The following is a 22,398-nucleotide window of genomic DNA, read 5'->3' as shown; positions in this document are numbered from 1 at the left end:
GTGAATGTAAAGAATCTGGTTAGGTCTAAAGTAAATCAGAATACAGGGTAAAGGATGCTATTGTCTGTATTTTAAAACTTCAACTTCTGTGTGAGATCAAAGGAAGAGACATTAATTTGATCAAAAATTTATTTATTTTTGTAGCACACTATCTAATTAACCTGTCTGGTTAGTTTATTTAAACAACCTAATTACATGGAACCTAGAATAGGGAATGAGATATTATTATTCTGTACAGGTAAAGGTAATACCTGGATACATTCCAGAGTATTTTGGGTAAAAAATAAAAAAGTATTTGCAAAGTTCCTTGAGGGACTGGGGAAAAAAATGTGGAACTATTAAACTTCCCTACCTGGAGAATTCCTGGTATTCTCTCAGGCATTAGGGACTCCCAATTTAATAAGCCAAGCCCTCGATCTTTTTTTTTTAAATGCAATTTTATTGAGTTATAATCACATACTATACAATCATCCAAAGTATACAATCACTGGTTCACAGTGTCATCATGTAGTTGTGAATTAATCATCACAATCGATTTTTGAACATTTTCATTACTCCAAAAACAATAAGAATAAAAATAAAAATAAAAGTAAAAAAGAATGCACAGAATTCCCCATATTCCCTATCCCCCTATTATTTATTTATTTTTTGCTTTTATTTTCTTACTTGCTGTCCATACACTGGATAAAAGGAGTGTCACTCACAAAGTTTTCATAATTACATGGTATCATGGTCAGGTTCATGTGTCAACTTGGCCAGATGGTGGTGCCTGGTTGTTTGGTTGGGCATGTGCTGGCCTGTCTGTTGCTATGAGGACATTTCATGGACTTAGATCACGAATACATTGGCTGCATCCACAGCTGATTGCATTTGTAATCAGCTAAGGGGAGTGTCTTCTGCTGTGAGTGATGCTTAATCTAACCACCGAAAGGCTTTTAAAGAGGATTCAGAAGAGATAGTCATTCTTCCTGCTTCAGCCAGTGAGCCTCTTTTGTGGAGTTTGTCCAGACCCTTCATTGGAGTTGCCAGCTTCACAGCCTACCCTATGGGTTTTGGACCCTTGCATTCCCATGGTTGCCGAGCCAGCCTCACCTGAGAGTTCACTGAGGACCTTCAGTGGGGTTACCAGCTTGCGACCTGCCCTACGACCTTGGATTCTACATTCCCATGGTAATGTGAGACACGTTTACAAATTTTACATCTACAGATATCTCCAGCTGGTTCTGTTTATCTAGAGAACCCTAGCTTATACACATGGTCACACCATAAAAACTATATAGTTACACAATCATCTTCAAGAATCAAGGCTACCGGATTACAGTTCAGTGGTTTCAGGTATTTTCCTCTAGCTACTCCAATACACCAAAAACTTAAAAGGGATATCTATATACTGCAAAGGAATAACCTCCAGAACGACCTCTCAAACTCTATCTGCAATCTCTCAACCACTGAAACTTTATTTTGTTTCATTTCTCTTCTCTCTTTTGGTCAAGAAATCTTTCTCAATTTCTTGATGCCAGGGCCTGGCTCATTCCTGGAGGTCAGGTCCCACATTGCTGGAGAGATTTACATCCCTGGGAGTCACGTCCCATATAGGGGAGATGGCAGTATGTTTACTGGCAGAGTTGACTAAGAGAGAGAGGCCACATTTGAACAGCAAAAGGGGGTCTCTGGGGGTAATTTGTAAGCATAATTATAGGTAGGTTTAGCTTCTCCTTTGCAGGAATAAGTTTCATAAGGGCAAGCCCCGAGATTGAAGGCTTGGTCTATAAAATTAGTTGTTCCCAATGCTTGTGAGACTATCAGGTCTTCCCCAGGTGGGGAAGTTTGATATTTCCACATTTTCCCTGTACCTCAAGGGTACTTTGCACATACTTTTTAATCTTCTGTCCAGATTACTCTGGGACATATCAGGGCATCACACTAACCTGTACAAACCAATAAAATTTCACTCCTTATACAAGGTTCCATGTACTTATAGTGTTCAAATAAACTGACCATACAAGTTAAATTAGATAGTGTTTTACAGAAAATATAAATTTTGCACCAAATAAACATCTCTTCCTTTGGTCTCACACAGAAGTTGAAGTTTTAAAATAGTCACTATCATCCTTACCCTTTAGTCTGATTTATCTTAGTCGTAACTAGATCAGCTTCATTTGTATCTCTAATTGAAGTCTGATCTCTTTTTAAGCTTTTTAAAAAGTTACTGTATACGGCAACGCTGACTTTCATAGCTGGAAACTCTAGCTCTGAGTCTTAGGTGTCACACATATCTGAAGTTCCAGGGAGCAACCAGGTTATATACAAATAGCTCAGTATCTCAGAATTTAGAAATAACAGTTATAACTCAGGAATAGATGTGACTGCTATAAGAGCTTACAATCTAGGAACCTTTACAATAAGCCTTCCCCTGATAATCTATGCTCTGGAATTCAATTCTCAGAATTTGCACATTATATATAGTTAGTCCATATTAGTGAGGCATTATAATATTTGTCTTTTAGTTTCTGGCTTTTTTCATTCAGCATATTGTTCTCAAGTTTCGTTCACCTAGATGCATACCACAACTTCATTCCTTCTTGTAGCCACTCAATATTCCATTGTATATATACACCACAGTTTGCTCTTCCATTCAACAGTCGATGTACTCTTAAAGCCCTTGATCTTGAGGCTTGCCCTTATGAAACATTTCTGCAGGCAATTATGCCCAGAGAACTTCTTTTGTTGCTCAGATGTGTCCAATCTCTTTAAGCCCACTCTGCAAATAAATTCACTACCTACCCACCGTACCTGGGACATGACTCTCAGGAGTGAAAGTTTCCCTGGCAATGTGGGACATGACTTCCAGGGATAAACCTGGCCCTGCCATGGTGGGATTTAGAATGCCTTCTTTGACCAAAAGGAGGAAAAGAAATGGAACAAAATAAGGTTTGAGTGGGTAAAGATTTAAAATAGAATAGAGAGATTGTTCTGGAGGTTACTCTTATGCAAGCTTTTGTCAGATATTGTAAACTACCACAGGATGCCAAGCCCCAAACAACAGTATTCCTGAAAACCCTAGAGAATGCTCTGAAAAGCTCTATCTAAGTCTCTATAAAAACTTTTGTTAGTAAGTTTATTTTTTCAGAAACTTAAAGCCCCCAGATTGATCCTATGCCGGATAAGCCCTGAAACCCAGAGGTACCAGTCTGTCCAAGAACATCAACCTATTTCATACCTCTTCCAGGTGGTGTGATGGTGGCTCAGCAGGCAGAGTTCTTGCCTGCCATGCTGGAGACCTGAGTTCGATACCCGGTGCCTGCCTATGAAAAAAAAAAAAAAAAGCGATCATACCTCTTCCCCATAAGGTCAACACTCCTTTCCAGCATGAAAATGTTAAGATGGTCATTGCTCAAAGATCCCTGAAGATTGAGAGAAAAATCAAAGGAGAGGGGGAAGAAGTAAGTGAGAAATTAGGATTAACAAATGACTGTGACTATTGACTCATTATATAGATATTTCTTTTTAATGTCTAGTATTTTAGAATAGCCAGAAGGAAATACCTGAAGTTGTTGAACTGTAAGCCAGTAGCTCTAGTCTTTGATAATTATTGTATGATTATATTGAAAAAAAAAAAGGCGTTTGCCGTGTTTGTATGGATCTACTTCTGGATGCTTTGTTTGGTTACACTGAGATATATACAACTGTCAATATTACACTGTCTTAGTTAACCTGCCTCTATTGTAAGTCTTAAAATTGGTTGGAGTGCAATACTAGTGGTCAATAAGAGGGAGGGGTAAGGGGTATGGGATGTTTGGGGTTTTCTCTTTATTTTCTTTTCTGGAGTAATGCAAATGTTCTAAAAATGAGCATGGTGATGAATGTACATCTATGTGATGATACTGTGAGCCATTGATTGTGTACTTTAGATGGATTGTATGGTGTGTGAATATATCTCAATAAAATTACAATATAAAGGAGGTGGGTAGCTCCCTGAGGGGACTCCTTTGGATTTTTGTAGAGCACCCACTGGTGGCCAAATATTTTCCCTGTAGTTTTTTGTTTTTGTTTTTGGCAGGAAAACTAAACAAAAACTCTGTTGGGCAGAATAATTTCAAAACCAGAGTTTTCCAATTTTTATGGCAATTCTATACCTCTTTCAGGAAAGAATTCTACCACTTCCCAGATCTTGTGTTCAATAAAATTTTTCTGACTCCTAACTTGGATTCCGTTTTAAATTTTATTTTAAAATAATTTTTATTGAGAAGTCTTCACACACAGGCGGTCTATACATGGTGTATAATCAATGGCACACAATGTCATCACATAGTGTGTATTCTTCACCGTGATCATTATTAGAACATTTGCATCACCCCAGAAAAATAAATAAAAAGAAAAAAGAAAAAAAAGTCATATATCCCATACCCCTTACCCCTCCCTGTCATTGACCACAACCTAGATTCCTTTTGATGCTGTTTAGGTTCCCTTCTTCTTGATATTTATTCACTTAAAATGGGTAGTGATGCTTCTCCTAGACTCTGAAATGCACGCTTTTGAATACTGCCTTTAAAGGTTAATTTGTGGTGGATTAAATGGAATGTAGGAGATACACTTTCTCCTAGTTCCATTCAGTATAAATGATAAACTTACTATTCTCTCTAGCTCTCCTCTGGTCAAGGTTTATTTTTTGGATTAATTTAATTTAAATTTAAAATGAGCTTTTTAATGTATGTAAAAGCATTTAGAAAATTATAAAGCCCTCCACTCATCTATTATCTGCATCCCTGTCTTTCTCAAGAGAACAGGAAAAAGCTCAGTTTTTTTAAAAAATATTTTTATTGAGAAATCTTCATACCATACAGTTCACACATGGTATGCAATCAATGGCACACAATATCATCACATAGTTGTGTATTCATCACCATGATCATTTTTAGAACATTTGTACTACTCCAGAAAAAGAACTAAAATTAAAAATAAAAACTCATACATCCCATACCCCTTACCCCTCCCTCTCATTGGCCACGAGTATTTCATTGTACCCAATTTTTTTACTCTTTGTCCCCCCCCATTATTTATTTATTTTTTATCCTTATATTTTTTACTCATCTATCCATACTCTGGATAAAAGGAGCATCAGACACAAGGTTTTCACAATCACATGGTCACACTGTATAAGCTATATGGTTATACAATTGTCTTTAAGAATCAAGGCTCCTGGAACACAGCTTAACAGTTTCAGGTACCTCCCTCCAGCCACTCCAATACACCATAAACTAAAAAGGGATTATCTATATACTGCATAAAGATTACCTCCAGGATAACCTCTTTGACTCCGTTAGAAATCTCTCAGCCACTGAGGTTTTATTTTGTCTCATTTCTCTCTTACCCTTTTTGGTCAAGAAGGCTTTCTCAGTCCCATGATGCCAGGTCCTGGTACATCCTGGGATTTCTGTCCCACACTGCCAGGGAGATTTACACCCCTGGAAGTCATGACCCGTGTAGTGGGGGAGGGCAGTGAGTTCACTTGATGAATTGACTTAGAGAGAGGGACCACATCTGTGAGCTCAGTTTTAAAAGCAGGGAATCCTTAACCCAAAGATTGCAAGATCATTCTTTTATTCATTCATTTATTAAGCATTCACATTTAAAAATATAAAGAAGTTCTTAAGGAGTTTATGGTATAGTTGGGGAGAGAGAAATGTAAATAGTAAAAATGGATGAGTGCTTTGTAATCTAAAATTTTCTTTACATTTCTTTACATAAAATTTTCTTAACACAAAGCCACTTTAATTCATACAATTTGGGAAAATATTTCATTCAAAGGCTTATGCTACTTAGTTATGTTTACATATGAATTTCATATAATGGAGAATAAATTCACATATATTTGTCATGATATAATTCAGTGCTTGAGATGATATATAAAAGGCTTCTTCTCCCCACTGTTTTCTGGAATAACACTAAAAAGAAGGTTGACTGCCCAGCCATCTACCCCCACATAAATAAAAAGAGAAAGTTCCAGTGGCAAGCACAGTGTGGCACACAGTTGGGGCTTAAAAATATTTGAGAAATGAGCAAATACGTTAATGGCAAGATGGGGGAAGGGATTCTCCTATTTCTTATGTGAGCATTGTTCAGAATGTCTGTTTGGGAACTCATTAAAAGGCTCTCACATCCTAGGTATGAGCATGTTAATGACAACAAACCTTTCTATGATTCTGTGGGAGAAGATGTGAAGGGCTAATGAGCAGGGTGCTGTGTCCATCTCTCTTGTAGCTAGGGATGGCATTGCATTGGAAATGGAAGCTGTAGACTGGGGCTTCCAGGTCATTTCATTAAAGAAAATTGACTCAGCTGGAAGATAGATCCTTTTGATCCTCACTTTCTCCATCTATCTGGAAACAGATGTGATCACTGGAGCTCCAGCAGCTACACTGGGCCATGAAACAACCTGGAAGAAGGAAGCCAATGCTAAGGGTGGTGGGGAGCAGAAAGATAAAAGGAATCTGGGTCCCTGGTGACCACGGAGTCACCCAACCAGCCTTGGACTTATCAATTTCTTTTATATGGGAGAAAAGAAAACTTTATTTTGTTTTAATTGCTATAATTACATTTTCTGTTATATGCAGCGGAACTGAATCCTAACTTATAAACTGCCCTTTTGCTGTTCTTCTTAGGAACCTGAAGTCAGCAATTTCCTTCCCTTACCTCCTTTCACAACTTTCTCTGCCCCAATCCCTCCATCTATCCTTAAATCTAGGGATCAGCAAACTTTTCTTAAAGGGCCAGATAGTAAGTGTTTTCGGCATTGTGAGGCACACAGTTTTTGTTACAGTGACTTAGTTCTGCTGTTGTAGTGTGAAAGCATCCATAGACAAAATGTGAATGAATAGGCATGGCCATGCTCCAATAAAATATTATTTATAAGAACAGGTGGGGGTGAAGGGAAGTGCCTCCTGGAAGCTGGAGAAAGGCGCCACTGCCAGCAGAGGGGCTACTTTGAATGGTGGGGCTCCAGGGGGAGAGTGGGCTGGCTCTGTGACCAGGAACCCTTCTCTCTCAGGGGTGACAGATGTAAATAGTGACTAGTTTCTTTGGACAGGGGCTAATTATGCTGATCAAGGGACATGTCTTACATGAAATAAACACACCCATCTTATCCCATTTATCATATATAGTAAGCTCCCAGTTTGCCTGGCATGATACAAGATGCAAATGAGAATTAATAAACACTTCTAGAGTGACAGTGTTAGCTCCTGTTTAGCTCATTTCCCTGTTAATTTACATATACTGGTCGAAAATCCCTTATCCAAAACTCTGGGGGCCATGTGTGTTTTAGAATTCAGATTATTTTGGGTTTTAGAAAAGTAAAACAGTGCACATGTCAAACACATTAAAATCTGTGCAGAAAAGTAAGAATATTCACACTCCATAGGATTAATGAAGACTCTAATGAACCTTGTTCATGTGAGGTCAGTTTTGCCATCAAAGACTTTGATGCCAAACCCATGGCAAAAAAATTGGTTTTTAGGACTTTGGGGATTTTGGAAATGTGATAAGGAATTGTGGACCTGTATTCAGTCTTTCGTAAAGTGCTCCCTCCAACCATTCCATATTCATTTTACTATAGAAGCACATCTGTATAGCCTGTTCTGCTCTTACAGGATTCCATTTCTGACTTGTCCCTTTCTCATGAAGATCCTTACCACACTGCCCAACACAATGGACACTTATGTTTTTGTTGAATAAACTACAAGCTTGTGAAACAAAAGTTATATTGGTTTTTACAGTTGATAAAACTAAGCCCCGGGATGCCAGCCTTTCCAGAACATCAACTATTTCCATCCTGCTATCCCATTTTATCAACAGCCCCTTCCAACATGAAAAATTTAGAATGGGCATAACCCAAATACCCCTAAAGAGTGGGAGAAAGATCAAAGGTGATGGTGAAGTTATGCAGGGAAGGTAGAGTTTAACAAATGAGTGTGAGTGCTGAATCATTGTATTGGTATTTCTTTTAGTCTCCTATACCTTAGAACAGCTAGAAATAAAAGCCTAAAATTGTGGAATTGTAACCCACACCAAACTCTGAAATCTGTTCTACAACTAATTGTTGCAATGTACTTTGAAATTTATTGCTTTTTTTGTATATATGTTATTTTCACAAAAAAGAAAAAAAAAGAGGAAGAATATAACAGAGAAGATAGGATTTAACAAATGAATATGACTGCTGAATCATTATATTGATATTTCTTTTGGTCTCCAATGTCTTGAGGCAGTTAGAAAAAAAAATCGTGGAGCTGTAACCAGTACTCCATTTTAAAATCTGTTCTATAATTACTTGTTCAAATGTACTTGGAAATTTATTTCTTTTTTGTATATATGTTACATTTCACAACAAAAAAACACTAAGACAACAAAACTAAACAAAAAACAACTAAGCCCCGGGAGGTTAAAGGGCTTGGCACAGGTGGCTTGGAGTCTTCTCTGTTCTTTGTCCTTGCCACCCTGTGTTTGTTTTCACACAATCTGAGTTTTGGTTTGTAAATATATGCAGGTTTTCAAAAGAAAAGAAGCTGGGTCTATTAAAAAAAAAAGAAGCTGGGTCTACAGCAGTGGTTCTCAGGTGCTTTTGACCCGCCCTAACCCCCTCCCACATCCCTGTCATTTGGAAACCTCTGGAGACAATTTTGGTGTCACAATTGGAGGAGGGAGCTACTGGCATCAGAGGCCAGGGATGCGTCTGCTAAACATCCTACAATGCACAGGACAGTCCTCCACAACAAAGAATTATCGAGGTCAAGAAGCCCTGGTCTAAGTGAAATAAGAACCTAAAATTGTGGATTCAGTCTAATTCAGAAAAAATCCCAACCAGATAGTTTGAGTTAGGAGATGCATTTGATTGAGTGTCACCGAATCTGTCATTTTGTGCAAGCCCCTTCCTCTACTCAAAATGAGGCGCAGGTACTGGCCCACCTCTTGCCCCCCCACACCCTACAAACTCAATCAAACCTGCCCTCCTGCCAACTGAAATGACTGGTCCTCTGACTTGGCGGATGCTTTGAAATCCCACCTGGAGGAAGGCCTGTGCTACTGGGCCAAGAGGGTAAGTGAGCAAACGGGCTTTTCTCACCGATGGAGGAGTATGTTTAAAGAAATTGGAATCGTGGTCAAAGTAATGAAACTAATGCCCTTTGAAAGGTCAGAATGATGATTTTACATTTCTTGTCTTGTTATCACTTTCTTGCCAGATGGAAAAGGAAAACTCTGGCCTTTGGTAATCTGAAGCGCCAGCAGAGGGCAGACATTGCTTACATAAAGGAAAAACCCAAGTTCCGCTCTGCCTTCAAGTAGAGGCTAAAATACCAGTTGCTCTAAGAGTCAGTTAATGGATCAACAACCTGTCCTGACCATTTTCTTCCTCCGTGTTAATACAGACATGATTAAACTTGTCTCATTTGGTCATAGTTCTTATCTGGCAAGATTTGCTTTCTCATTTTTTGTGTGTGATAACTATTTTATTTTATTTTTTTTGTTTATTTTATTTTTAAATTTTTCTGTGTGATAACTATTTTGAGGTGATTTGAAAGTCTTTTTTTGGGGGGGAGAATTAAAAAAGGGATCACCTAATTAAAAGTAATATATGCTCATTGAAGAAAATATGGAGCACATATAAGCACAAAGGGAGTTTTTGCCACCCAGAGATGACTACCGTTAGTTAGATTTTTGTTGTTTTTTCTTCTGTCTTTTCTCTTCTTACAAATTTCAAAACTTATTTGTCGTGATGACACATGAAGGCCTTGCCCCACAGAAAAATGTATAACTATGCTGTGCTTTCTTGTCTCTGTGCTTTTCCTCCTAATTCAACCGGAAACTCTTTTTCTAATCTTTGAAAATCCTAGATATTCTTCAAGGTCAAGAACAAATGTCTTGCTTGATTCTCCCTGGCAGGAACTGGTCTTTTTGGCTCTTTCTATCACTGCGTCTTGTGGCATTTGCCCCTTTTTGTGTCATATTGTGAGTTTTTAGATAATGAACTTTATTTTTTAGAACAGTTTTAGATGTACAGAAGAATAGTGCAGGAAGTGCTAAGAGTTCCCATGTACTCCCCTCGGTTTCCCCTATTATTAACATTCTTGCATTAATGTGGTACATTTGTGACAATTGATGAATCAAACTGATATGAGTAACTGACATCATTATTTACATTAGGGTTCACTCTTTGTGTTGTACAGTTTTATGGTCATATTATAGTCAAAGGTTCCTACCAGGCTAAATATTTTGACCGTGGGAACTTAGTCATTTTTATATTTTTCATAGCACCAATATTGGATTTTCCCATGGCATATGTTCATAAATATTTGCGAAGAAGGAGGAAGGAAGAAGGGAAGAAAGAAGGAAATTGTTTAATTACAACTTGCAACAAGCTTTTGAAGAAGAAGGGAAGGCTTTATTCCAGCTTCATACATTTGCAATGCCATTCGTGGAGTTTTCTTGGATTGGAAGATTCAAAGTTTGGGAATCATGTTAAGAACTCTTAGTATCAAAAGGCAGTGACTCACTTAGGAAACAAAGCGCCTGCGGGACATTTGGAAGGAAGTCAAGGTTCCAAGGAGATATAGGCTGTGCTTGGTGAGCGACAGACAGAGGGGGTTGTTTGATGTGTTCAGAGATAACTTTCAGTTGTTTCTTTGCCAAAGTTTTAGCACAGGAAATCCTTCTTTTCCCTCATTTATTTTTTAATGTATGAGGCCTGCCCTGGGACCTGCTGAGGTACCTTCACAGAGGCTCTGGCTAAACTTACTATGCACATTTTCGTTCCCAATGTGGGATATGTATAACTCCTTTGGTGGCAAGAGAAGGTCTTTCTTCACAACACCTAGTAAGATTCAGGTAGTTAGTTGGGAGTGTTGTCCTTTTCAGCCAATTAGCATCCAAAGACACCAGATTAACTGAGATTTTAGAGCGGCAATCTGGGATGTGGAGTGGATAGGTTTTGTAAGGCTGTGTGAGTTGGGACTGGTTTTGACCTGGGTGGGCAGTGGGGAGGAGCCGGACACCTTGAAGTAGGTGGGGCCTGTGGAGAGGAAGGCAGGGCTTCTGAAACAGGAAAGGCCCTGGAAAAACAGAAAGTGGGCAGAGTCCAGAGCTCTGCTGTTCAACATGGTGCTTGCTACTACATGTGGCCATTGCACACTTGAAATACGTTCAAATTAACACTTTAAAAAAGGATAATGTAAACATCAGATTTTGAAGGTTTAGTAAAAGAAAAGTCTCATAATAATTTTTATATTGATTACATGTTGAAATGATATTATTTTGGATATATTGGGCTAAATAAAATATATTATTAAAATTAATATCATCAGTTTTTTAGTTTTTTAAAACGTGGCTATTAGAAAATGTAAAATTCCAAATGTGACTCACATTTATGGTTTGTATTTATTCTACTGGACAGCACTGGTCTAAAAATAAACATTACTCATTTGTTTGTTTGTTGCTTTTTCCTCCCCCCCTTCTTAATTGAGCCTTTTCTATGGGCAAGTCATGTGCTAGGCTCTGGGATGGAGAAAGGAGTTCCCACTAGGAGCTTCCCATCTAGTGGAAACAAAAGACATATAAACAAGTTAATACACTACAGTGTGAGAAGTACTTTTGCAGGCCATATGATGGGATTCTTTTGGGGGGTGTTCTACTTTGCTAGCTGCTGGAATGTGATATAACAGAAATGGAATAGCTTTTTAAAAGGGGAACTTATTAATTTGCAAGTTTACAGTTCTAAGGCTGTGAAAATGTCCAAATTAAGGCAAGCCTATGAAAATGTCCAATCTAAGGTGTCCAGGGAAAGATACCTTGGTTCAAGGAGGTTGATGACATTTAGGGTTTATCTCTCAACTGGAAAGGCACATGGTGAGCATGGCAATGTCTGCTAGCTTTCTCTTCAGGCTTCTTGTTTCATTATTGGCCAAGGTGAGATGCACAAGTTATTGAAAGTCCTTCAAGAAAGTGTCTAGGAGTACTGTGTTATAGTATAACAGCACGGTGAGAAACTTACCTTCTGTTATCTGGTTCTTTCCACCTCTGCTCTGCCATCTTTGGTGTCAGTTACATCTTCACGTGGGCAGCAAAATGGCTACAGTAATTTCAGGCAGAGTTTGAAAGAGTCCAAAGTGGCTTTTTTTCTTTTTTAAGAATGAGAGATGCCCCCAGTAGACTTCTCATATCTCATTTGTCATCACTGGGTCTTTGGGTTGTACATCCATTTCCAAGCCAGTCCCTCCAAAGGAGTGGCATTACCCTTGGGCAGATTGCCTTTAGGCTGGGCATGGATTCACCATCTCCCGAGGCACTTGTTATTGTGGTAGCTAAACAGGAAGGAAGAATGTAGAAAAGGTAGTTGGGAGGCAGCCCATAGTATCAGCTGTGCAAGGCCAGCACTGTCCAACATGGTGCAAATATATGACAGGTAGTTATTTTGGTGAACTGTCTAGAGCCACTAGTGTGAGGTACTTGGTTATCTGGGTAGTTATGGAAGCCATAGCAATCAGGAGAACACTACATATAAGTTGAAGTTTCCTAGTTAACAATGCTGTTTTATATATAGGACTGCTGTGCTGTCGTCCTAGTGATGAACTCATGCTCCCACAAGGGAAAACAGATGTTTAGAGCAAAGAGTTAGAGAAGAAATGAATCCAAGTTCTGCCGCATAATATTCAGGTGTTTCATCAACTTAGCTGCTCGAGTCTCTGAAAATAAGGCAAGATGCTCTGAGTCAGATGTTTATACATAAGTAGTAGATCAAAAATAAATTAGCCTTTGCTACATCATGCAGCCTGTGATGGTGTTTAATCACATCAGATTTCATATTTTTCATGTTCGCAGTAGGAACTAACAGAATAGGTAGAGTTAGGACTAGAGCCAGATCATATTCTCCCTTTGGAATAGTGGGAAGTTCCCCTAATTTTTGATTATTCACATTGATGAATTCCTTGGGAGTGGCATCTTCAAGCACAGACCTTGGCTTATTTCAGGCATGCTTTATATTTATTTATTTAGTTTTTGGAAGGAATAAATGCAGAGCAACTCCAACGGGAGAACAAACTTCTTGGAAATACTTCTGGTTTAGTCCCAATATTTTAAGAATGTCCCCAGCCTAAAGAAGTGGTTTCACTGGAGGGGTGACTATCTGTCCCAGTTTGCCAAGAACAGAGAGAATGGGGAATACAGGGTTCTCATTGTCAAAACTGGAAAAATCCCAAGCACACCAGGAGGAGTTGGTTTTCCTAGGACACCAGCCACTTAAGAATGAGGAGGAAAGGGCAAAAGAGGCTTGGGAGGTAAGAAGGAATGAATGAGGGAAAAGGTGACATGGTGACAAAGCTCTTGTGAGTCCCTCTCTCTCAAATATCAAAATTTATCACATACTCCAAGCTTGGAAAAATAATGAATGAGAACAGTTTTATGATGGGGAGAATTTGCATGGTGTTGGTCTTCTCCCTTTAAAATATGTATATTGAAAGTATCACTCTTAAATGGGTGCAATGACAATTGTCAAGACCACTCAGGCATGTGTTTATGAGACACTTAAGAACCCCATCTCAAAAATTATCCTCATAACTTATCTCCCATTCATTCAACAGATATTCACCGAGTGCCTGTTGTGCCAGGCTCTGTGCAAGGCCATCAGCTGTGAGGAAACCAGGCCAGGGCTCAGTGCCCCCAGGAGCAGGAACTGACATTTAACTCCTTCCTCCACATCTTTTTGTTCAAAGCTGGGTTTATTGTGCAGTGAGATCACAGGAGATACAGAGAGCAGTCTTGGTGGCAAAATGATCAGCAAAAGCTTTGGCAAGTTTGCATATAGCTTAAGACCACGTACTCAGAGGAACCCAGTAATGAAAAGAGCCAACCACAATTCATCCCCAGCTTTAAGTGCAGTTGTGATTGTGAAAAGCAAATCTTTCTTTAGCCTAACTTCACAGTGTTATTTCTTATCCCTTTCCTCTATCTACCCTTAATAAACTATCTGTAGCTCGTCAAAGCTTCTCTTTTGCTTCTAGGCTTTTCTACAGGCTGTTGATTCTGCTTGCATCATCTTTCCCAGCACAACACCTGACCCCACCCCTGCCAACCTGGCTAATGTAGACCTGCTCCTGAAGTTTTCAGCTTTACCATCCCCTTCTCCTGTAAATCTTGCCTGTGCCCTCCCTCTGGGTTCTTACTGCATGCTGTGCCTGCCCTATTGTGGCATTTATTGCACAGTGTTGAAATGATTTATTTAGTTATCTGTCTTTCTCACTAGATTGCAAGCTCCCTAGAAGCAAGACAGTGCCTGCTGTCCACTGAACAGGTGCCTAATAAATATTTGTTGAGTAACTGAAGGTGAGAATAAAATAAAATTCCAATAAAACTATAGTAAACATATGCTCCATGATTTTTTAAAGGCACATTTTTCTAGTTTAGATGTTCAAAATACTCATTACTTCTGAACTGGACCACTAATCAAAATGGATTGGTGATGTAAGATTAGGGTGCTGGGGGTCCCTGCTGGGCCAGGTGTTAACTCTTTAGTTGGTTCTGGGCAGTGAGGCATTCCTAGGGAGGGGCTTGGTATTAGAGGTTGGTCATGCTGGAAACATGGCTAGTTACCAACTAATACTGAAGTATTTTAGTGTTTTAACAACTGCTGTGGTCATACAAAATGCATTTGGACAGAATTTCAGTCCTGGCCAGGTTCATTTTCTCATTAAAGTGGATGCTGAGGAGTTTGTAGTAAGAAGGAAAAGGCTGCATTTTAAATATTCCCAACGTCCCCCTGTGGGATGATCTGTGAAATTTATCAGATATTATTTATGGGGAAGACATTTTATGCAGTTTTCATAGCAGAGCAGAGAAACACTGATTTTGTCTATACCTCTTTTTACAAATGCCAGGCTGAGGGGGCTTATTGAGCCCCCTGCTAAACCTCTGTCCCTAAATTGCATTTAGTATGATCCCTTGCTTTGCAGGAAAGTGGAATTGGATGAAGGAGCTGTGGTAGGAACAATGACAGCCAAGCAGTGTTGAGGGTTGCTCTGCCTCTTGGAGCTTTTCAAAGGATGATCATCTTTAAATTAGCGATTTTTGAAACAAACAAACAAAAAATAAATAAAATAAGTTTTTTTTCAGAGTCTGAAAGTGCCAACATAAAATGTGAAATGATTAAGAAATAATTTGGATATGTTTAAAAGTTCTTTGCATTTCTAAAAACTTAAAAATTTGGCTTCATTTAATATAGCCATGGGGGGATGGCTCGTGTAGATCTGTGGGCCTATGATGCTCAAGTACTGAATATTGTAAGGGGGTTAAATACAACTTGGTTGCTAATGAGTGCAAATTTCAGTAGCTCTGCCACATTCCCCGGTGAAGCTGTGATCTAAAAGAATTATACAAAGCCATGCTTTCTCTCTGGGCATAAGAGATTTCCCATTGAAAGAAAACCTGTTTTCTACCTATTTTAAGGCATGCTTTGAAAATGCAGGGGTATTAGAAGAAAATGAGGATATGAGATCCAAGATATGTGCTGAAAGATCCTGGGGCATGGCTTATAAAGCATAAGAGGATGTAGGATGATCGGAGATTGCATCAGTACCAGGCAAGCACTGTTCCTGATTAAGAACTCAGATCTAATGGTCTGGACACCTGGAATGGCTGAATGAAATGAGAATCCCCAGAAGACTCTTTGAAAATAAAATAGGACAGAAACCCCGAGACATATTCAGAAATTGCTAAAGGCACCAAGTAAAGAAAGGTCACAAAGAATAAAAGTACCTGGAATAGCCAAAGGAAGGGGGAGACCAGGAAGGGGCATCTCATTAAAATATGGCATGAAAAACCATACTATTTATCCAAAGGAAGTAAACTGATATACAGGCCAAGATTTATGCTCGAAGACTTTCATCACAATGGTATTTATCATTAACTCCAGAAATGGAAATAACCTCAAAGGATGACCATAGGAGAATGATTAAGCAAAGTATAATGTGCCATAATAACAGGATATATCATGCAGCCATTAAAATGGTGCTCTTCAGAAGTTTTTACTGAGGTGGGAAAATGTTTGTGACACATGTACAGCTTAATTTCATTCCTGCAAACACCAACAGCAAAATTTTGTGGCAGCTTAATTCATTAGATAGGAATTCATGTTTTATTCCCTACAACTTTCCCTTTTTCCTATTTTACATAAAAAGGCAGGCTCTATAATTCTCAGTCTTAGGGCTATAAGCAGCAAGCAGTAGTAGTCTCAAGTCAACTACCTATCTAATATTACTTATTTTATTTTCTCACATGGGCAGACACCGGGAATCAAACCCAAGTCTCCAGCATGGCAGGCAAGAATTCTGCCACCGAGCTGCTGTCGCACTGCCCCAAAATATTACTTTTGTATTCAGAAAATGACATAAATGTTATTTTGAAAATATTGTTAAAATCTCACTTCAAATGCTCCAGGAAAAAAGTATGCAATGTCATTTGGCAAAATGGTACTACTTACCCAAAGAGGAGAACCTCTGCTGCTGCTGCTGAATGTCCTGGGTCATCCACTGCTCTTACTGCTTTTGAATAGGACAGACTTGACAAGGCTTTTGAACACTGCAGAGAAATTACAGACCATTCTAGACCTTTCCGACTAGTCTCAGCAGAATCTCAATTTTATTAAGAGCAATTTTGAGTATTTATTATGTATATACATAATGCATTTGGAGAGCTAAGAATGGCAACTGCTGTTATCATTCTATTAACCAGAACAGCTTATTAACTACCATTCCATGATAAGATCTTGTAGTCCTTTCTGAATCATCCCAATTGGCTCAGCACAGATTTGGATTAAGTTAGTTTTGACATAATCCAATTCTTTGAAAATTGGTAAATTATGTAGTGTCTGAATCACAATTTATTAACTGGAATGGTGGTTTTCAAACTTTTTTCTTTTTAAATAGAGGAATAGCCCTTTCTTCAAACTAAGCTTATGTGGAAGTTTAATAGGGAAGGAAATGGAAGTCGAGGAAGACCCCAGGACTTCCAAGCCCTACTTCCTCTTCTCCAAGTTACCCTCCCCCATCCCAGAGGGTCCCTCAGAATCCCCTGTGCTCTGTGGGCACAATTAGAAAACCACAGAACCTAAATGCTTTAATGAGAATGAGCTCTGTTCTAGCTAAGCACAAAAAGAGATTCTATAGGCTCCTGACCAGCCACGCTTCCTACAGGTAACAATTGCTGTACTTTGTGGGGAAGAAGAGGCGGGGAAAGAAAAGGGCATCTCCCTTAGACTGGGGAGGATTTGGACGTCCCTGGACCCCTTCCCTCTCCTAAACTTTGTCATTTATATTTTTCTTTGGGCTATGAAATCTGAGTGTGCGATAACACTGCATTGTGTGAAATGCAATAAAAAATTATATTAAACCAAAATTTTTAATATATTCCAGGGAAGCCATATATTTGAGGTAAGAAAAAGAAAAATGCCTTAACAATGCTGCCTCATGAGGCTTTTGAGTTTTAAGATTCATTTTGGCATGAAAACTTTCTTTATGTTCTCTCTCTTCCCTTTTTAAAAAGTTTTAATTGTGGTAACGTATACAACACAACACTGCCCATTTCAATCACTTCCCTGTGTACAATTCAGTGATATTAGCTACGTTCACACTGTTGTGCTACCTTCACCACCATTCATTACTAGAACTTTTTCCTCACTCCAAATAGAAACTCTGTACCCAGTAAGCAGTAACTCCCCGTTCTGCCTCCCCCCAGCCCCTGGTAACCTCTAATCTACTTTCTGCCTCCATGAATTTGCTAATTCTAGCTATTTCATATAAATGAGAACATACAATACTTGTCCTCTTGTGTCTGGCTTATTTTTTGTCTTCCAAGTTCATCCATGTTGTAGCGTGTATCACAACTTCATTCCTTTTTATGGCTGGATTTTGGTAACTGCAAATAATGCTATAATGAACATTGGCAGACAATAGTCTTTTTTCACCATTAAAATCAGGTTTCTTTGAGTTCTTCCAAGCTCGTTTAACAATTATGTGATTTCAGTGGGAGGCAACGTCAGGTGCTGGTGGGTAGCCTAGCCTGGGTTCTGGAGTCAGAGCCAAGTGGGAATTGTGACCATGTCATTTAGTAGCTGTGTGTCATGGAGTAAGTTACTTAAGCTTTATTGAGCCTCAATTTCTCTCTGTAAAAGGGGACAGTAAAAGTACTTATGCCAAAGGATTGTTGTGAGAATTAACTATGACGATGCATTTACCTATCATACTGCCTGGCACACAGTAAATGCCCAACAGGTTATTATTATTTTGATTTTAGCCTCTCAACCCATGACACTTTATCACGGCTGCCCATCAGAGTCACCTGGGGTGCTTTAAAAAATAGGAATTACTGATAGCCCAGACCAATTAAATCAAAGCTTCCGGGGTAGGGCCCAGACATAGGTAATTAAAAAAAAAAAAAAAAAAGCAAAAGCCATGATAACTCGAATGCTCACTGTGCTGGAATACGCAGCTTAAGCCTAAGAAGGCCTGGCGGTGGAGAGAGCCGGGAAGGTGGGAGGAGCCAGTGGGAGGAGCCTGCAGCGGATGCCCCGCCTCCACGCCCGGGTGTCTGCTTGCGTCCACAGACTGAATAGGGAGCAGAGACCCACAGTGGCAGTGCGGATAGACAAACTGATTTTCTGGGAGATACTTGGGGATTAAAGAACCAATAATCAGACCTTAAATTTGCAGGCCCTTTACCATTTTCAGTGTTTTTCTTAACTACCCCATCCAATTGTCTCACTAACCCTGTGAACTACACGAACTACACATGCCGTCCCTGATTAAAGAAAAGGACATTGAGTCACAAAGAAGTCACGCCATTAGGCCACAGCCGAACAGTGCCCGACACGGCTAAACCCTGTCTTCTGATTCCGCGTGTTTTTTCAGGACACCACTGTGCCTCCTATTCAACTTCTCCACCTGGTAACTGCTCCCTACCCTGCGCCTTAACCAGTGAGGCGCAGTTCTGGAGAGCCTCCTGGTTGAGAACGCAGGGCCGGCCAGGGCCTTTTTACCTTTTCCACAAATGAAGTGATCAGGATAAGAGAGGGCTGTAGGGGAAATAATCGCTGTAATGTGACTCTCCTCAGCCCCTCTCCGAGCTTTGAAGTACACGGAGCCGACAGTCAGAAGGAACTCCGGTTCTGAACTTTTCAACAAGAAGGCTTACTGCTACTTTTGTGCCTGAGTGTCCAGAAGTTGAATAAAGTTAGTGAACAGGAGACAAATATAATGAATAATGTATTTCAAGCTACTTGTGTTGCGTATTCCAGGAAAAGCTGAGAATACATCGTGTTCTCACTGTCCCACATAATTTCTTTGAAGGACCTGTTCCAAAGTAAACTGTGGTCTGTGTGACAACAGAATGCTTACATGCATATGCACCCACTTCGTTATTCCCAATCCAAAAACTGGATCCAGCAATAAGGTTCTCTGCGGTCCGATGTCTCTTTGATACTCTAGTGCTGTTCAGTTATTCCTACATAAAACTCTCTCATCTACATAAACGCCCTTGTTTCTCTACCCTAGGGATCTGCGGCAATTTTAAACATTGCCAGCAGCTGATGGAGCTTGCAGGACTCGCCTAACTAGGCATTGCCTCTTGAGTTGTGGTCTCACAATGGGTTATGGAGTTGATCCTGGACTCAAAGAAGCAAATGACCACAGCACCAGGATGTGGGTTGGTCTTCAAAACAACAGTGGTTGTTCATTCAGATGCAGCCTTCTGGGAACTAGCTTGTTTTGTATCATAAGAAAGACCAACAAGGTGTTTTTTCTTATTGATTTTGTTTAAACGAGGCACTCTGGTTTAAGCAAAACATATTCTGAGTCTTCAGAAGACTTACGAAATCTTCCTGGACCTCAAGGGAATGAAGGACAAACCCTTTTGAATCATGGTTCAGTCATGGCTACCGAGAGAAATATTGTCCAGAAAACTTCTGGCTCCCATCTTCGGGGATTTATTTCCACGATGATCTCAGAAGCATAGGCTGAAAAGTGTCACGTTCCAATCTCATTCTCTGGATTTCCACTAAGGTAACAGTCATCACACAGTTTTAGCTAATTGTCATGAGAAAAGATTGGCTTGAGATTGTCATGAGAAAAGAAGCCAAGGAGAAGTGAGACCCCGGGAGGTCAGGCTCCCTGTCTTCTGTGCTGTGCTCCTTCCTGCCTCAGGGTCTTTGCCTGGTATTTTGTTCTGCCCCAGTTACCTTCTCCGGGTAAAGTCCTAACTATTCATCTGAACTGAGTTCAAATGGAGAAGATCCTCCCCTAGCCTAGAGTATATTCTATTATAAGGTCTCATAACACCTCTACTTTTCCTTTATAGCAGTTATCACATTTAGCAATTGTCTGCTACATTTGTCTCCCCTATTGGACTGAAAATTCTCTGAGGGCAGAGATGAGCTTCTAGAACAAATAATTGCATTACCAGAAACTAGGGTTGAATCTACCATCAGGGCCCACTCTCTTAATATTTGTTGAGTGAATCAATAAATAATAAGTAAATTACATTTAAAAATTTTATTTCTAGGTTTTCAAAATCATCTGGGGACTAATACTTTATGAACAGAAATTTTCTAGATAAAATCACTTTACGTGAGAGAAGGTATTGCTGTTTTTTTGTTTAGAAGCTTGAAAACCAGCAATCATGGTCAGGTTCATGTGTCTGCTTGGCCAGGTGGTAGTACCTGGTCATCCGATTGGGCAAATGCTGGCCTGTCTGTTGCTGTGAGGACATTTCATGCACTTAAATCATGATTATGTTGATTGCATCCACAGCTGATTGCATTTGTAATCAGCTAAGGGGAGTGTCTTCTGCAATGAGTGATGCTTAATCCAATCACTGGCAGGCTTTTAAGGAGGGTTCAGAAGCGACAGTCATTCTTCCGCCTTCAGGGGGGTGAGCCTCTCTTGGGGAGTTCGCCCAGACTCTTCGTTAGAGTTTCCAGCTTCATGGCCTGCCCTATGGATTTTGGACTCTTCCATTCCCATGGTTGCCCAGCCAGCCTTTCCTGAGAGTTCCTTGAGGATCTTCATTGGGGTTACCATCTTGCAGCCTGCCCTACAGACCTTGAACTCTACATTCCCATGGTTACGAGACACTTTTATAAATTTTATATCTACAGATATCTCCTGCTGATTCTGTTTCTCTAGAGAACCCTAGCTAATACACCAGCCTTCTCATATGTAGTCATAAAGTTTTTCTCCACAATATTGAAAAAAATATTTAGCCTTTCTTTTTTTTTCTCTTATGTATGGGCAGGCACCAGGAATTGAACCTGGGTCTCCAGCATGGCAGACGAGAATAGCTTTTCTTTTATATAAATAGCTTTCAAGAAGCAAACAATGTGGAGAAAACCTTGCTTAAATTGTTTGAAATCTCCCTCTCCTTCTTCCTTCATAAAATGCAATTTTGAATATCCTTTCCTTGATGGATTCACCACTTAGGGGAGTGGCAGGATCATTCATGGAACATGAAATAAGTCAATAAGTTGTTGAAAGTCTTATTTTCCTTGTGTTTTCCTCAGTGCCTTCCACATTTCCTAGAAGCTGCTAGGATAGATTCCCTTTGGAGAGAACACTTAGAAGAATGAAAAAACAAAGCATGACTGTAAAGTAATACATTGAAATAAGTGTATTTCACTTGGGGTGAAACTCTTTACTTTGGGGTATTTAATCCAAAGTTGTTAGAAATATTTTTGTAACTCTTATTTTGGAAGAGTTTCTAGAGGTTGCAAGAAAATCATCCTTACTACCATGTTGTTATTCTGATTTTGGAGGAAAAAAAAATAGATGGCCTCGTGGATTTATCAGTGTGCCTTTTACATGCTTTTTGACCATTTCAAAGCATGAAGATGTGTCAACAACAGGAAGTTCAAAGGGCTGGGCTCTGAAAGAGAAGGGCAAGAGTTCAGCAAAGCCAGCTTGGTGCAGGAGAAAGTGCTGTAGGGATGGGTCATCATGGCTGAGTTTGAGCCCCATTGTGATCTCAAGCTAGTCTTTCCACTGTCTTGTACCTCAGTTTCTTCTCTTTGTAAAATGAAAACAATATTTCATATGTTATTAAGATGACTTTTGGTAATATGTATGAAATTGGTTGGCCGCATGTTTAAGTGCTATGAAAATATATGACTCAAATCTGAATTTAATAATACTAGACACTTTTGTAACACTTTGTCACTTAAAGAGCACTTTGGTACCCACTCTATTATTTGAGATGAAAAATAATCAAGTAAGAAAATTGAGCTAGGAACTAAACTACAAGGATGAACAAGATATTGTTGGTGGTGTTAAGGAATTTATGGCCTAGTGGGAAAGACAGCATGTAAACAGATCA

The 22,398-nt window shown here is 39.4% G+C and overlaps 2 long non-coding RNA genes across 2 annotated transcripts in view; both read left to right on the top strand.

The window, feature by feature from the left end:
* Positions 1-22,398, top strand: part of LOC143688875 (uncharacterized) — a 183,561-nt gene that overhangs the window by 71,112 nt on the left and 90,051 nt on the right. The window lies entirely within an intron of this gene.
* Positions 8,701-9,459, top strand: LOC143688874 (uncharacterized). Its single transcript, XR_013178345.1, has 2 exons — positions 8,701-9,091; positions 9,237-9,459. It is a non-coding gene; the product is annotated as an uncharacterized LOC143688874 (long non-coding RNA).

The sequence above is a fragment of the Tamandua tetradactyla genome, chromosome 6 (genome assembly GCF_023851605.1).
Source record: "Tamandua tetradactyla isolate mTamTet1 chromosome 6, mTamTet1.pri, whole genome shotgun sequence".
In the NCBI taxonomy this organism is placed as follows: domain Eukaryota; kingdom Metazoa; phylum Chordata; class Mammalia; order Pilosa; family Myrmecophagidae; genus Tamandua; species Tamandua tetradactyla.
This window is presented reverse-complemented; position numbering and strand designations above follow the sequence as displayed.